The following is a 17,630-nucleotide window of genomic DNA, read 5'->3' as shown; positions in this document are numbered from 1 at the left end:
CAAGTTACCTGGTTGAGGCTTTTCCGGGGTTTTCCCTCAACCCAATACGAGCAAATGCTGGGTAACTTTCTGTGCTGGACCCCGGACTTATTTCACCGGCATTATCACCTTCATATCATTCAAACGCTAAATAACCTAGATGTAGATACAGCGCCGTAAAATAACCCAATAAAATAAAAAAATAAATATCTATGTTTACATATGTACAATATGTTTACAAAGTTAGATCTCAATATAATGGCAGTTGACACTGGACATATACGTCAATTGTATGCCTAACTTGGAGTCAGGCCACAAAGGGAAACAATGAAGGAGGAGGATTCGGTCCGGTGCTGTGGATTGAATTCGGCGTAGCTTAGTGGTCAGAGCACTTGGTACGTAGAACCAAGGACCCGGGTTCGAACCCCGGCGCCGGAGCGAATTTTTCTCAGCGCGTCTGGCCGCGAAACCAGGTGACCCGGGTTCGATCCCGGTCGGGGCAAGTTACCTGGCTGAGATCTCAATACATTGGTATCCTAAATATATTGTACTGTTGCCAATAAATTGTTGAATGTGAATAGGTAAGCATACAGAGAGCAGTAATCAATGTGCTCATCATAGTAAAATCAATAAATTACTATAAATATATAAACCTGATATTACTAAATGTAGAGTCGTACAAGCAAATATGAACTGTATTCTTAGTATTAGTGTTTTGTTTTATACGGGGTGGACCATTTAAGTTGATACTGTACAATATCTCCAAAACTAAGCGTTGTAGAAATAAATGTCTTGAATAAAAGTTGCTTGATATTATGGGGGAAAGTAAATACCATTTGTCGTGTTTTATTTGGAGGACGTTGTGATGGTTATTTTAGGGTCAATTTAATTTTTTTAAATAGTAACCTACATTTTTTATATTGTTTTCTCATTCCTTCTAAAAAACTAAACAACTTTTGTATGAAGCACTTTGCAATTGTTCTTACACCAACGTCATTCACAATGAAAATTAAACATAACGTAAGCGTTAACTTAACGTTACAGTAAAATCAAGAAGTCATACCATCATTCACGATGGGAACATAAACATAACAGCAAACATACTTGGTAACCATGGAAACATAACAACGACCTTTGGTTAAACGTACCAACGCTCTCCCACTGAGTTACCCGGGAACTCTACCCGACACCGATCCAATTTTTCCCTCTATGTCCACAGACCTCAAAGTGGGCTGAAAACCGTCAAGCAACCAACATTTGAGTGCACACTAACTCTGTGTGACTTTAAATTGTGGTTTTCTGTTACGTACAGTGACGTGTATTATGCAAATTAAGCTTTCAAGAATAACTCCCTGTAAAGTTAATTTGAATAATTTCGAGGGAAAAATTGTTCCGAGGCCGGGTATCGAACCCGGGACCTTTGGTTAAACGTACCAACGCTCTCCCACTGAGCTACCCGGAAACTCTACCCGACACCGATCCAATTTTTCCCTCTATATCCACTGACCTCAAAGTGGGCTGACAACCGTCAAGCAACCAACATTTGAGTGCACACTAACTCTGTGTGACTTTAAATTGTGGTTTTCTGTTACGTACAGTGACGTGTATTATGCAAATTAAGCTTTCAGGAATAACTCCCTGTAAAGTTAATTTGAATAATTTCGGCCCCGGAACAATTTTTCCCTCGAAATTATTCAAATTAAATTTATAGGGAGTTATTCCTGAAAGCTTAATTTGCATCGTACGGTAATGTTTATGTCAATGCTTATGTGAATCATTGTGAATGATCCCATTTGGTAGCCTGGGCGCAAACTTCTGTGTTTATGTTACGGTTATGTTTAATTTTCATTGTGAATGGACGACTTGCATGGAACTGATGGTTGTTACTCGGTAATCGCTAATTGTAGGCACGTACCACCAGTGGATCCACCTGGACTCGAAGGTGATTGCAAGTACACTAACGACAGATACAAGGAAACCGTCCTACCGTGGAAAGTAAACAAAACAACGGACACAATGTCTCATTGCCTCCTCGCCTACTGTGATGTTGGACTGTTTCGAATGTGTCCAACCATTCATTGCGCTCTTCGTACACAGCCATTCATAATTTTTGTTGTAACATAAACACAGAAGTTTGCGCCCAGGCTACTAAATGGGATCATTCACAATGATTCACATAAGCATTGACATAAACATGATAAACGTGAATGATCGTATGACTTCTTGATTTTACTGTAACGTTAAGTTAACGCTTACGTTATGTTTAATTTTCATTGTGAATGAGCCTTTATTTACGTTGGTGTAACAACAATCGCAAAATGCTTCATACAAAAGTTGTTTAGTTTTTTATGAGGAATGAGAAAAAAACATAAAAAATGTAGGTTCCTATTAAAAAAAATTAAATTGACCCTAAAATAACCATCACAACGTCATCCAAATAAAACACGACAAATGGTATTTACTTTCCCCGATAATATCAAGCAACTTTTATTCAAGACATTTATTTCTACAACGCTTAGTTTTGGAGATATTGTACAGTATCAACTTAAATTGTCCACTCTGTATATAATCAATGTTCAATCCATAAGACGGAATAAATAATTAATTATATTGATATACTAGCCGTACCCGTGCGCTCCGCTGCACCCGTTAGAAATAAATATAAAGTAATTACATAATTAAAATAGGACATTTGATCCAGGGAACATTCGTGTTTGATAGAAGGATAAATCGTTTAATATGTTACTTAATTTAAATTGCATCCAAATAATTAAAATGCGATCATTTTGGTCCAGAGACCACTCATTGGTGCAATGACAATTCCTTTAATATGTTTCTAATTTTTATTACATGCAACCATAGTTTAATGAACATTGACATCATTTAGATTTAATTTGTACACTTTATTTTACTTGTTTTAGGTTTCCATTGAATTATGATAATAACTTAATTTTAACCCTTCCTTTCTACGTATGCAGTAAATGGTGTTTGGCCCACTATGGTTCTGAACCCTTCAAATAACTTAAATTATATTATATAATATTACATTACATATATTATATTATATTATATTATATCATATTATATTATATTATATTATATTATATTATATCAGAAGTTACTGTAATAACATTATAGCATTATGTCCATCTAGAGAAACTACACTTTCCAATGGTGAAATAAAACATTCTCTGTAGGCTATCTTTCATAGCTTTCGATTTTTGCTGTCCAAGGCCCCTTATAGACGAAGTCATTTGTTTTTTATTTCATTATACGGCCTTAGATGGCAGTTATTTTAATTTTAAAAATCATTTATCTCATTAAATATCAGTCCTATCAAATTTTTTCTGGGATTAAAACTTATCGCAAATTATTTTTAAAGAAACTTTTGTTATGTAACATGTTTCACAAAAATCAATAATAAGCGAGATATTTCGATTTATTTAATACAGGCTCCCTTATAACCTCCCTTTTAAATAATGTATTTTGAATGCCATATAGCCTAAAATCTAAGTTACAACGAATATAATTTATATTCCAATTTTCATCGAAATCCGTTCAGCCATTATCGCGTGAAAAGGTAACATACATACATACAGACAGACAGACAGACAGACAGACAGACAGACAGACAGACATACAAACAAAAATGTCAAAAAAGCGATTTTCGGCTTCAGGGTGGTTAATTTTATATGTTAGTACCAATTATTTTTGGAAAATCGAAAATTACCAGAAAAATTTCGGGTACAGATTTATTATTAGTATAGATGTTATTAACAAGGGGCTTAGCTGACTATTCCTCAACATGAATTGTAAATTAACTTTTATTGTTGTGAAGAAGATATTTCTCCGGTTCTTTCAGAGTTATTAAAATGCTGTTTATTGCTTTTTGTAATTTTCGGCGTCATATGAAATTCTCTCTTGGGAGTTGACATCACAGGTCTGGGGCTGGAAAAGCGAGACAGTTGTGGCATTTCTGTGGACAGGGACATGGACAACGAGACGAACTAAGGTTCGCGTGTGCTTTGGGCATTAGCAGTTGTGTGACGACCGCATCTCCCAGGGAAAGCGAGTTGCATATGACAGTCTGATATGAATTATTTCTGTTGAAGCTACTGTACTGTCCTCGTTAACAGAGTGCGCTACAAAGTCAAATTATATATTATTTGTGTAGGTACGTTAGGGAACATGTGAAAAGCACCTCGAATTACCACGACTGCACACATTCGCTTCAAACTAGGGCTACTGACGACATTTTACAATACGTCCGGGAAGTCTGCATACCCTTATAATGCAGGGTTTTAGCTAGAAAATAAATAATTGTCGTAAGAATGCTCAAACGAAAAATTATATTTGTGAAAATTGCGAAAAGCTTTTGCAGTATTATAAATAATTCTACAGAAAGATAAAATTAATGAAGTATGCAGAAACAAAAAGCTATGTAATTTGTTTCTTGGAGTTTTATTACTTTCAATGCATCTTATCACACTCTAGATATACTTATGTATGTATTTATTTACACTGCAAGTGGGCAAGCACCCGGTGGCAGTGGTATATACAATATAAACAATTCACAATAAAATGATAAGCAATACACAATAAAATTTACAATACACAATACAATAAGAATACACAATACAATTTAACACAATAATAATGAAACATAAATAAAATACCTAATTTTACAATACAACCTACATAATTATGTATAGGTCCTACATAAGTTTCAATAGTCTTTCACTTTACTCTCATCTCATTCCCTGTAGTGGCACTATGACGCATTTCACTGACACTTTAGCACACATTTCACTGACACTCTGTAACACATTTCACTGACACTATAGAACATATTTCATTGACGCTATAAATTATCAGTGATCGGAACTGTTCACTGCACTGTAAAACCATAACTTCACTGACTCACCTCGCTTCACTGATACAACAGTTCAAATAAGTCAAATAATTACATCCTTATGCATACTTATAAACAGAATTACATTTAAACTAAACATTTCTAGTCTAAGGCCCTCTTACACGCTATTTTTAAGTAATTTACAATTCAAACCAAGGAAGTAAACTCGTCAGGCTAGATAAATACATGTCACCTTAAAAAATTAAATGTTGACTGTCACCTTAATTTTAATTTGCACTTTATACACAACTTTTTAAATTATTCTTGAATCTCCTTAAGGAAGGACAGCCCTCAAAGACCGCTGCAGATAGGTCATTCCAATCATTTATAGTTCTATTTAAAAATGAGACTTTACCTACATCCGTTTTCTGTTTCCTACATTTGATTTTAAAATCATGATCGTCCCTGCCATAGTACGTTGGCTTTTCTAACAGAGCCATTATGTCTACCCATGCTTTTTGACCTAGATGTGCTCTATACAATGATGTTATTCTAGTTTTCCTACGTCTGTTTTCCAAAGTTTCCCATTTAAGTTCTTTTATCGTATCGTTTCCATCTTCTCTTTTACCTTTAACAAATTTAGCTGCCCTATACTGGATTCTTTCTAAGGAATTTATCTGATATATTCTATAGGGATCCCAACATGTAGTTCCGTATTCCATTAACGGTCGCACTAACGTTAGATATGCTATTTCCCTCGATTTGGGGCTAGCCTTTCTCAAGATTCTCATAAGAAAAGTGAAGTGCCCTCCATGCTTTACCCGTAACATTATCAACATGCTCTTCCCAAGAAAGTTTGGAGTTTAAATACACTCCTAGGTATTTACAATATTGTTATTGCGGAATTACAACACCACTGAATTCGTAATTAAGACTAGTTTCCTCTCGGGTTTTACAAAATGTTATAGACTTACTTTTAGAACCATTTATTTTCATCCTATGCTCTAACGCCCAGTTATAAATTTTATTCAAGTCTGTTTGAATAGCATCTACATCTGAATTATTTCTAATCTTTCTATAGATAATGCAGTCGTCTGCAAATAGCCTCACATTTGATGTAATATTCTGGCATAGGTCATTTACGTATATTATAAAGAGTAATGGACCCAGAACGCTGCCCTGTGGCACCCCTGAACTTATATTTCCAATTTCCGATATTTCATGACCTACTCTAACTCTCTGGGTTCTACCTTTTAAGAATTCTTGGATCCATAGCACCACTCTTTTAACTATTCCTAGCCTACTTAACTTATCTATTAATATGTCATGTGGCACTAAATCAAATGCTTTCGAAAAATCAATCACAACTGCATCGATTCTTCCGCCTCTATCTACCTCTTCAGCTAGATCCTGAACCAGCGACGTAATTTGACTATCACATGAGAAGCCTAAAGTAAATCATTAGACTTAGGTATGATTAGAATCAATTACTGCTGAATTTATATCACATTAAAATACGTTATTTTATGGCCACTCTGAACATTGAAATTCTTTGCGAGTAGTCCTTCAAGATTTATTGTTAGCAGAATGTTATAACTATTTTTACTGAAAGGCGGTTTCTAATTCCAGTTTTTACAAGATTCACGCAACTAAATCCTCGCTCACAATTTACAGTATGCGATGGAATTACATAAATCAATTAGAAGAAGTTGTTGACTTAACTTACATTAATTGCGCTAACTCTTTGAAATCCATTGATGAACATCTATTAGTCATTACTAGACTTCGTTGAATTGCCACACGCAGCGTGAAATCAGGTTGCCGATGTACGGTAGTATAGAGGAGGTGAGCGACCGCTCGATCTCGTAGTATAAGCAGTTCATGTTAAGAGTTGTGACCGGTCCAAATAGATAGAGCAGTTACAGCTAATGTATACCTATGTAAGCACTTGTTTTTGCATTACTGTGGTCCGAATAGTCAAAGTTTAACATTTGTTCAGTGCAGACAAAAATTCAATCAAACATACTACAATGAGAGTATTGCTGTTCCAAATAATTGCCCCTGGAATACCCTTACCCCCGCAGCCAGTCTTGACCCGTTGGGGAACGTGGTTGGATGCTGTTAATTATGCAGAACGTTAGGCAAAATAATGGAGGTAATTGATGTATTGGATAGCACAGACAGTTCCGCTGTTGCAGCTGTAAAATCATTGCCTTCTGAACAGCTATTGGAAGATATTCTGTTCATTGATTCTAATTTTAAAATCGTGTCCAAAAGCATCACCCTGTTAAGATCGTCTAAACTACAACTCTCAAAAGCCCTTAATATAGTGGACGAAGTATCACAAATCGTTATCCAAAATATCACTAATTTCAGAAAAAGTGAACATTATTGCTAAAAATTCTGCCTATTCATAACTTCGTATTATAAATGATTTACTATCACGTCACGACAAGACGTGTGAAGTTGGTGTGCTAAAAAGTAGTGACTTCTCGTTCTTCAAATATGCACCTATTACATCGTGTGATATTGAACGTACATTTTCCCAAAATAAAAACTGTTTAAGTGACCATCGGAGGAGATTACTTTGTAGTCGCTCAAAATGTACGTAAATCTTCACTGCAATGCACATATTCAAGGATGATGTGAGTATATTACATTAAATTTTAAGAGTTAATATATCTCACTACAAAATAATTGTGTATTTACATGTTTAGACACTTGCTACTTCAATGATCATTCATTAGCTATATTTCTTGAATGCAGGATACAGGTTTTATTGTAACCGCAGTATACTGCTCAGTGTTTACATCAGAGGCATACTGGATCCGTTGCACGTCCCCTTCTCATACAGTATATACCGCGAGCGTAGTAAACCTTACGATTCTCGTGGCAATTCCACGAAGTCTAGTAATTACCTTTTTGAACATTGCCCAATGCATTAGTATTTCATTTAAATTCAGATTCTCCAGAACTGATTACTTCATTCACATCTCTGATTTCATTTTCTCCATTACCGTTGTTTCTGAAGTCCAATGTGGTTGTCGCATTTTTGTATATTTATATTAAAAGTTTGTAGGCCTACGCTTTTAGAATTCGAGTAGCAAAATGTGACAAATGCAACTGTGACTTAAACACTGCTATAATATATTGTTGTTGTTTAGTCAACTGTTCGAAAACAGGTCTGAACGTCACAAGTGATACCAACAAGGCACCACTTATGAGGCAACTAGGCCAGGAGATAATGGGGTAGGGTAGCCAGTTCCTTTCCTCCTCCATTGCATATATCGCCGATTGGCTACATATTACACTAGTCAGACTTCAGATGTATACAAACAATAAATTGTTCTTCCTCTGACACATATCGTCAAGTGAGATATACTATCTGATAATAAATGTACATAGCCAGAACGTAAATCAAAGCCCACACCTGTGGAGTAACGGTCAGCGCGACTGGCTGCGAAACCAGGTGGCCCGGGTTCGAATCCTGGTCGGGGCAAGTTACCTGGTTGAGGTTTTTTCCGGGGTTTTCCCTCAACCCAATATGAGCAAATGCTGGGTAACTTTCGGTGCTGGACCCCGGACTCATCTCACCGGCATTATCACCTTCATATCATTCAGACGCTAAATAACGGAGATGTTGATACAGCGTCGTAAAATAACCCAATAAAATAAAAAACGTAAATCAATGGACTATAATGTGTAATCTGTTTAAGTTAACTTAATGATTAACTTACGGAGATAGTTGCCCATGGAGGCCGTAAGTGTTTTGTCGTGTCGGAAACATGATTATTTGCGTCTCCAAGTCTTTCATGACATTTCTGACGTGAATACGTCCAGTACTAGTTAACTAGAATGAGAAGTGATAGAACGTTCGCAGTGATGCCAAACGATTCTTAACGAACCAGGCTACAATCTCAATTGAACAACAACAATCAGCAGTCGGCAAGTTAAATATTGGAAAAATTCGGGAATGGAATCCACTAAAGAGAGAAAATTTACAATGTGGAGGCATATGAAGCGCAAATGGGAGCAGACGTATAAACAACTACTATTGCTGCTGCGACTACTACTTTTTTCGACTCGGCATTTCTTTTATTTACTCGTTTATTTATTTATTTATTTTGCTAATAATTGTAACATAAAATATAATATAAACATAAAAACTTTAGCTCGCCCCTGAAAGAGTAGAACTCGTGCTCAGGGGCGGATTCCTGAATTGAAATTAAGACGTATATGAGCAGTTCAGAGCAAAGGTGGTGTAAGTAAAAATTGGGTAATGAGGTTTAAAGTAAAAATTCTGTAAAATACAGCGCAAAGTAGCAATTGAAATATACTTCGTGCTATCCACTGAGTACTTATAGTAGAAATAAATAATTGAATATTAATTGCTACTTTGCGCTGTATTTTACAGAATGTTTACTTTAACTCTCATTACCCATTTCTGACTTTCATTACTTCTGCTCTGAACGTCTCATATAATACAATTTGTGTCATGTCTACTACGCAATAAGAATATATAAATTTAAATTTACAATTTTTCAATTTCTATAAAATCCATACATAACTTTTTTAATTTAATGCTACTGGTATTTTCCTTCTTTCTGAGATTTCTCACTTTCGCCGTGTTTGTTTTCTAATTTACTCTTTCATTTTGTTTCTTTTCCATTTTTTCTTTTCTTCTCTCCCTCTCTCTTCTGCTTCCTCGTCTTTATTCTTCTCACATGTTTTCGTTTCCTACTAGATCTCCTTTACCTTGGTTAATGAAAGTAACCGTGGCTGCTACTTAAATATAGGAAGGTTCAATGTCGCTGACAAATCAGATTAACTTGCTATAAATAAAACGTCGGAGAGAAAATTTTTGTTTCCTGTCTCTTTCTTCAGAGTGGAGTGACGTGTTGTTTGAAATGTGAACCCTTTGTGATGCTAAGCTGACCAATATCGACTCTTCCACGGTAATAGTAACCAAGCATTTAGAGCGAGCGCCACGATCACAATGGAGCGTGGCGGCATAGTTAAGCAATTAGCAACTCAGCAGAACTTGAAGTAAACGATGCAGCGTTGCCGTATCGCACAGTGGCACGATGGGTTAAAGCGTTTCGGGAAGGCCTTGTTGGAAGTGCTGTGAAGGTGATGTTCATTGTGGCGTATGACATTGATGGCGTAATACTGCACCACGCTGTACCTCCAAGGCAGATGGCAAATGCGGACTACTACTGCAGGTTCCTGCAGCACCACCTTCGTCCAGCCCTCAGGAGAAAACGACGACACTTGGTGGTACAGAACCCCATCATTCTTCATGATAATGCAAAGAGTCATACCGCTGCTGCTGTCAAGGACCTCTTGCGCCGCTGGCAATGGGAGATTCTGGAACATCCTCCGTACTCACCCGATATGATCCATGCGATTACGATCTTTTCACGAAAGTGAAAGAACCACTGCGAGGGACCCGGTAAAATACCAGAGATGAACTTATCCGTGCTTTAGGGCGGTCAATACAGAACATCAACAAATATGGACGCGCTGATGGTGTACGACGCCTTCCAAACATTTGGCAAAAGGTAATAAATAAGGGGGGCGACTATATAGAAGGTACGTAAATGTTGTACCCCTGTGAATAAAGCCATGTCAGAAATATCGAACTGTTGCCATTACTTTTTATCCAACCCAAATATTATAATACGAAGAGAAATAAATTCATGTTTAATCTACTGTAATCTCCTATTTTTTTTCGATGGTTTTCTCCTGATTTTCGTGAGTTGGTCGTGGCAACACTGCCCCGCTCTTCTGTTTCCTCTGCTTTATTCTTCTCACATGTTTTCGTTTGCTACTAGATCTCCTTTACCTTGGTTAATAAAAGTAACCGTGGCTGCTACTTAAATATAGGAAGGTTCAGTGTCGCTGACAAATCAGATTAACTTGCTATAAATAAAACGTCGGAGAGAAAATTTTTGTTTCCTGTCTCTTTCTTCAGGGTGGAGTGACGTGTTGTTTGAAATGTGAACCCTTTGTGATGCTAACCTGAACAATATCGACTCTTCTATAGTAACCAAGCATTTAGAGCGCGCGGCACGATCATAATGGAGCGTGGCGGCATAGTTTAGCAATTAGCAACTCAGCAGAACGCCTTGAAGTAAAGCCAAAACGAACACAAAGTCCAGCTGATTACACTGGCGACAGCGGTGTGCGTGTTGCTTATGCTATAAATCCCCGTGATCACGCGTGTCAGCGATCCAATCAGCGCCCACTTCTAAGCGAAACTGTGCGTGTTCATTACCTCACTGTCTGAAAGGAAACCGTCCTAATTAGATGAATAGATAAGTATAGGCCTATGCTCCTAACGTGTTGATACAGTGAGTTGTCAGGAGAGCTTCAAACGCGAACAAATTAACCATTTAGAACAGGCCTGCACAAACAGCGCTCAACGAGCGCACGCGCTCTTTCGGAGCGGGAGAGCCGAGTTTACCGCTCACCGAAACGGAGAGGAAGCTACGTCAGAATGACATAGACTTGCTATAGGTAGAGGAGAGGGAAACGACCACTCAGTTATCTAGTGGAGTGCAGTGTGTAGGCCTATTCTCAGTAACTGTTTCACGTTGCTTACCTACTGCTACAGTACAGTATGGAGGAATCTAAAAGACGGAACATAACATTTAACATTTAACGATTTACAGCTCGAACTTATTGATCTTCAATGTGGGCTAAGGGCTAAAGATCGTTTGAATAATACTACTAGCCTGGTTGAGGTTTACAAGACTAAACATTAGCAATAATATCCACGACTACACAGGCTGGCTGTGAAAATGATTGCTATGTTTGGCTCAATCTTTATTTGTGAGCAACTGTTTTCTATAATCAACTTTAATAAAGGCAGACATCGAACATCTGTAACTGATGTTTCATTACGATCAGTAGGCTACTGTTCCTTTCAGCTGCCAACAAAGTAAAACTTGGTTTTGATGTACTGATCAATAAAAATATAACAAAATGATATTGTACATTTAAGTAACTATAGAATTTCTATTATTTCTGTAAAATAAATATTTCTTTATTAATTAATAATAGTCCAAGATAGTTCTGCGAACACTGAACGGGAATTCATTTCATAAGCACTCGTAATAGTACTTTCTTTTGTGTATATTTTGTTCGAGATCACCCCTTCTTCCAGTCCACCTTATACAGAGCGCAGCTAATATCTGCATTCCGCTCATGAGCTGTGAGCTGGCTCGGAGAGCGCAAACCTTGTGCAGGCCTGCTTTAGAATATCTTATTAGAGAGTTTACGCACCATATTGGCAATGGCGGCACCAGAACTTCCAAATTGGGGGAGGCCGCTGGAGTTGGCGCACCAAAAAATAGGTGGGTACAATGTAAGTAAAAGAATGCACACGGCAGTGGCGGCTGATGGACTGAGGCAAGTGAGGCCGGGCCTCAGTCACTTGACTTAACTCAAATCAAATTTTGTTTTTTTTTATACAGGGACATCATTTTATTTTTACTTCAGTTTTTATTGTACCTGAGTTTTTTAATGTACTTCACTCCCACCCCTTCTACTAATGAAGTTCAACCGTCCTCCATACAGAACCAAGGCCGCATATACAGTCATAGTAGCTTACGGTTACAGTAAACAGTATGTTCCAAAAATATGTTCACGTTTTCCAGTGACGAAAGAGCTTTCACTATTGAATCATTTTCGCACAGGCACTGTCGTCCATTTGCCTACGTCGCATCCCGGTTTCCCCCACCTGCTTCTATTCGCCTCTCTGTAAAGGCTAGTGGCTGGGTTGTTGTAGCAGTTTTCTGAAAACATTAATTTCTGTTAGGAATTGGACGTCTACGTAATATTATACAACTATTTAAAATAACTTAAAAGAGCCTCGTTAAGTAATTAACTGTCACGTGATTTTCCTCCGTTATACGATCCTGCGACATAACCACTTGGACGGACAGTAGATAATAATAATAATAATAATAATAATAATAATAATAATAATAATAATAATAATAATAATAATGATTTATTTAACCTGGCAGAGTTAAGGCCATACGGCCTTCTCTAACACTCAACCAGGAGTAAAGACTGCGTTACAAAAACACTACAAATTTACAAATTACAGTACAATTTTACACACAAAATTGAATAAGATAATAATAATAATAATAAAAAATAAACAAATAAGAAGAAATCGGACATAATGTATAACATACAGAAAGAAAGAAAAAAGCATAATAATATGTGAACAGCAGGTCAAAATAAATGAGGCATACAAAAAAAAAGACAATTATTCATCATAATAATAATAATAATAATAATAATAAAATAAGAATAATAAAATAAGAATAGTAATAATGATGATGATGATAATAATAATAATAATAATAATAATAATAATAATAATAGTAATAGTTGTAATAAAATAGTGCAGTACAAAGTATACAGTGAATACAATATTTCTAAGTACACACAATAAGGAAAATTAAGATTATATATAGCTCAACTTATCACATTAGAGATATAACATTATCGGAAAATATGAAAACAAAAATATGAAATAAGTTGAATATCATTAGAACATAAAAAAAATGTGAAAACGTGGAAACATGCAATACAACACTTGTCATAATAGTAAGTTAGTGTGGCAACTCGTCATAAGATAATTTTCTAACTTGGATTTGAAAGAATTCAATGTTCGGCAGCCCTTGACTTCAGGCGGCAGAGAGTTCCAGTGACGAGAGGTAGCAACAGTGAAGGATGAGGAATACAGAGACGATGCGTGAAGTGGAATTTCTAGCGTGTTATCGCGTTGTGATCGAGTATTAATATTATGATAGCGAGAGAGAGTATGAAATCGAGCGAATAAATAATAGGGGGATGAAGAGTGCATAACTCGATATAAGAGAGAAAGTGAGTGCAGATTTCTCCTCTCATGTAACCTAAGCCATGATAACTTCTTGAAAGAAGGTGAGATATTATCATAGTATCGAACATTACAAATGAAGCGGACGCACGCGTTATGAACACGCTGTAGTTTCTGAGCGGAATCAATCCTGAGATCACTGAACAAAACGTCGCAATAATCGAAGTGAGGTAGAATGAGTGTCTGTACCAGCGTCTGTTTTAATTTAGATGGATAATGATACAATCTTTTTAGTGAATGGAGAATAGAGAATGCCTTCTTACATGTATATTTAATATGCGTATCCCAATTGAGATTAGATTCGAAATGTACTCCGAGATTTTTGACGGTAGAGCTAAACGGGATGATTGTTTTATTCAGTTTCACAGGTGGAATATTCAGGTCGTTGACTTCAGGAATTAATCTACGGTTCGCGAACAGAATAGCCTGTGATTTACATGCGTTTAGGTTAAGCCCAAATTGTTGAGACCAGGAAGAGATGGAATCAAGATCTTCATTCAGACTATTAATGCTATCGTTTAGTGCGTCGGGACGGGCTGAAATATACAATTGAACGTCGTCTGCATATATTTGATATCTGCAGTGCTTAAATGAGTTGGAAATTCCATTTATATAAATAGAGAAGAGCAAGGAGCCTAATACTGATCCCTGAGGAACTCCTGTATCTACAGTACGCCAAAATGAGAAACGATTATTAGATATGACACGCTGCTGGCGGCCAGTAAGGTAGGAGTACATCCAGGTGATAGCACTATCAGAAAGGTGTAGCGTTTGTAGTTTAGTCAATAGTAGATCGAAGTCAACAGAATCAAAGGCTTTGCTATAGTCCAATAAAACTAGTACAGTGGCCTGTCGTTTATCCATGGCTGCGCGTATGTCCTCAGTAACATTCAACAAAGCAGTAGAAGTGCTATGGCCATTTCTGAATCCTGATTGTAAAGGGTCTAAAAGATTAAATTCTATTAGGTAGTCTGACAACTGCTTATGAATGATGCGTTCCAGAGCTTTAGATAAAACGGGAAGAATGGAGATTGGCCTATAGTCTTTTGCAGAAGTAGGTGAATTTACTTTAGGAAGTGGGCGTACCAAGGCTGTTTTCCAGAGTTGCGGATAAACAGACGTGATAATTGAAGAATTGAAAATATGAGTTATTACGGGAAGCACGACATCGACTAACTTATTGATAAAGACTATGCTTATGTTATCAGTGCCTTGTGCTTTAGATTTAATGCTTTTAAGAGCCCTTCTTACTTCAGAATCAGTAATGTGCGAGAAGAACAATTTTTCGCGAGAAGGTGGAGGATTAGCTAGGAGAATATTAATTGTATTTCGTTTTGACTGTTTTTCAGGTCGTATAGTGGGAGGTGAGGTAAAGTATTCATTGAGTTTATCGAGCGGTATGTTTATAACTTCAGCTTCTGATGCTTTCTTCCCTACTCCCATATCACGTAAGTTATTCCAAAGACACCGCGGGGGAATGGACGGGTCGACGAGACTCAGGGCGTGACGGCGTTTAGCATTCCTAATGCTTTGTGTGGTTTTGTTTCTAAGTTTTTTGTAGTTGTTAAAGTTTTCGGCAGATTTGTTGTGTCTGTACTTCCGGAAAGCAGCGTCACGTGACGTCATAAGATTACGAATACTGTCATTCAGCCATGGGGCAGGTCGGTGAGTGACACGTCTCTTCTTTAAAGGTGCATGTTTGTCGAATAATTGTATTACCATGTCATTAAAGGTGGCAACTATTTCGTCAACTGTGATTAAATTAAAAATAGTATGCCATGGCATTTGTAGGGCGTCAGAAATTAGTTGGTCGTTGTCAATGCCTTTTAGATCTCTGTAAGTAATTACCTTAGCTGCATTTTTTGGGCACTGAAGAGAGTATTCGGCAAAAATAAGATCATGACCAGATATTCCCGGAACTGGTAACTGTCCTGAGGTTAGAATTCTATCAGAATTATTCGTAATGATTAGGTCAATTAAAGTATCAGAAGTAGGTGTGTGGTGGGTAGGATTGAGTGGAAGAATTGTTAGATTGAAAGTTTCGAACAAATTACGCAGTTGATTAGTCCCATTTGATCTGACAGCCAGAAGATTAATATTGAAATCCCCCATAAGTAAGATATGTTCATATTGCGGTAAAAGATCGGCTAACGGGCTTTCTAAATCGGATAAATGTCCAGCTTTGGGAGGCTTATAAATAACTGCTAAGAGACATTTATGAAGACTTGCTTGTATTTCTACGAACAAATATTCGGGTCGTAATGCATCGCCTTGTGATTTTAGAATAATAGATAGAATAGAATAGTAGATAGCATGTCAGTAATTTTATCTTTTCGGGTCGGGCAGAAGTGAAGATTGAATTTACAGTACGTAAGGTATTATTTTATAGACTAGGCACACAATTATTTCAACATGAGTTACTGATACGAAGGACGAAACTGGTAACTGGAATTAGGCGCAATAGTCTATAGTGCGATAATATACATATTAGAACTGAAGCCTGTATCAAAATGAACGGCCACCATTTTCAAAAATGTGTTTAAATATCCATATTTGATTATTTTTAAATTTAACTTCATTCTCTATAGCAGTGGTCGTCAGCACTCGCTGAAATGTGCAATGGGTACGCGGTGCCGTCCCGTGTGCACTGTCGTGCAACAGGGAGAGAAAGAGAGCATACCCGCTAGCAGCTACGAGAGCACTATAGTGCACTGCGTTTTCCGCGGATAAGAGAGAATAGCCCCAGCGTGCTCTGTGCTGACGACCCCTGCTCTATATTGTACGCTAATGTGCTCTAAACAGTATAATATACACTGCATAATGAATACGTCCGCATGGACGGCTCAATTCTTGAGAAAAAACACTCACTGTTAATATTGTATTGTATTTTGATTAAACAAAAACCTAATGAAAATTATCAAACTCAAAATCGCGATATTCCTATTGTACGTAAATGGATGAACTACTTTTCTTCCCTCCTATACCTAGTAAAGTGATTTGTATGTATATTAAGCCAGTGTCATCGAACTCCAGTTGTGAAAGGGGGTAGCAAACGTATTTACGGTTGTCAACCGTTCATCCAAAGGTATAGCCAGGTTAATATTAGAAATGTTAGTAAAAATAAAATTATGTCCCTGTATAATTTATTATTTATTTAAATGAAGCATATAATGCTATAGAAGTATTGAAAACTTCGTGATGTATATAGACCTGTTTGCAGTAAAATTTCTTCCTGAGGCCAGGATCGCTCGTGCCGGGTCTGGCTTTAGCATTTTGTATGTTTTCGCGGGCTTTGAGGTTGCACTTGAAAAGGTGTAGCTGAGGCACAATTCGTCTGGCCTCGTGGCCAGGTCAGCTTTCACTCCTCCAATCCATGGACCGGTCTCAAGGGTAGAGTGGGGTGGGAATAGCAGTAGTGACTTGTCTTCCTAAATAGGCCATAAATAACATAAAATTGCCGCTGTTTAGCAGACAGAGACCCACACTGTTCTCTCCTTATGTATTAGTTTATGACTTAAGCGACGGTGTTGTACTATTGTACTATTGTACAGAGTGATTTATATAGAACTGACACATTTCTTTCATTAATTGTTTCAAAACGAATTGTGCTAGCGACAACTTATTATACCTAAAATGTAGAGGAATTTTGGGAGATTATTTACCTCTATAGCAAATGTTGAAAATGTCCTCCATCCTGCATAAGGCACAACTCAACACGTCGTTCCATGTTACTGGCCACTCGTTGGAGGACTCTGTTGTCAATAGCTTGAATCTCCTGTGTGATATTGTGCTTCAGATCGTCCAATGTCTGGGGACGTGTGGCGTAAACCCTTTCTTTTAAGTAACCCCATAGAAAGAAGGCCGGCGTTGTCAAATCCGGAG

Source organism: Periplaneta americana, chromosome 4, assembly GCF_040183065.1.
Source record: "Periplaneta americana isolate PAMFEO1 chromosome 4, P.americana_PAMFEO1_priV1, whole genome shotgun sequence".
Lineage (NCBI taxonomy): Eukaryota > Metazoa > Arthropoda > Insecta > Blattodea > Blattidae > Periplaneta > Periplaneta americana.
The sequence above is the reverse complement of the archived record's forward strand: the minus strand, read 5'-3'. Positions refer to the sequence as shown.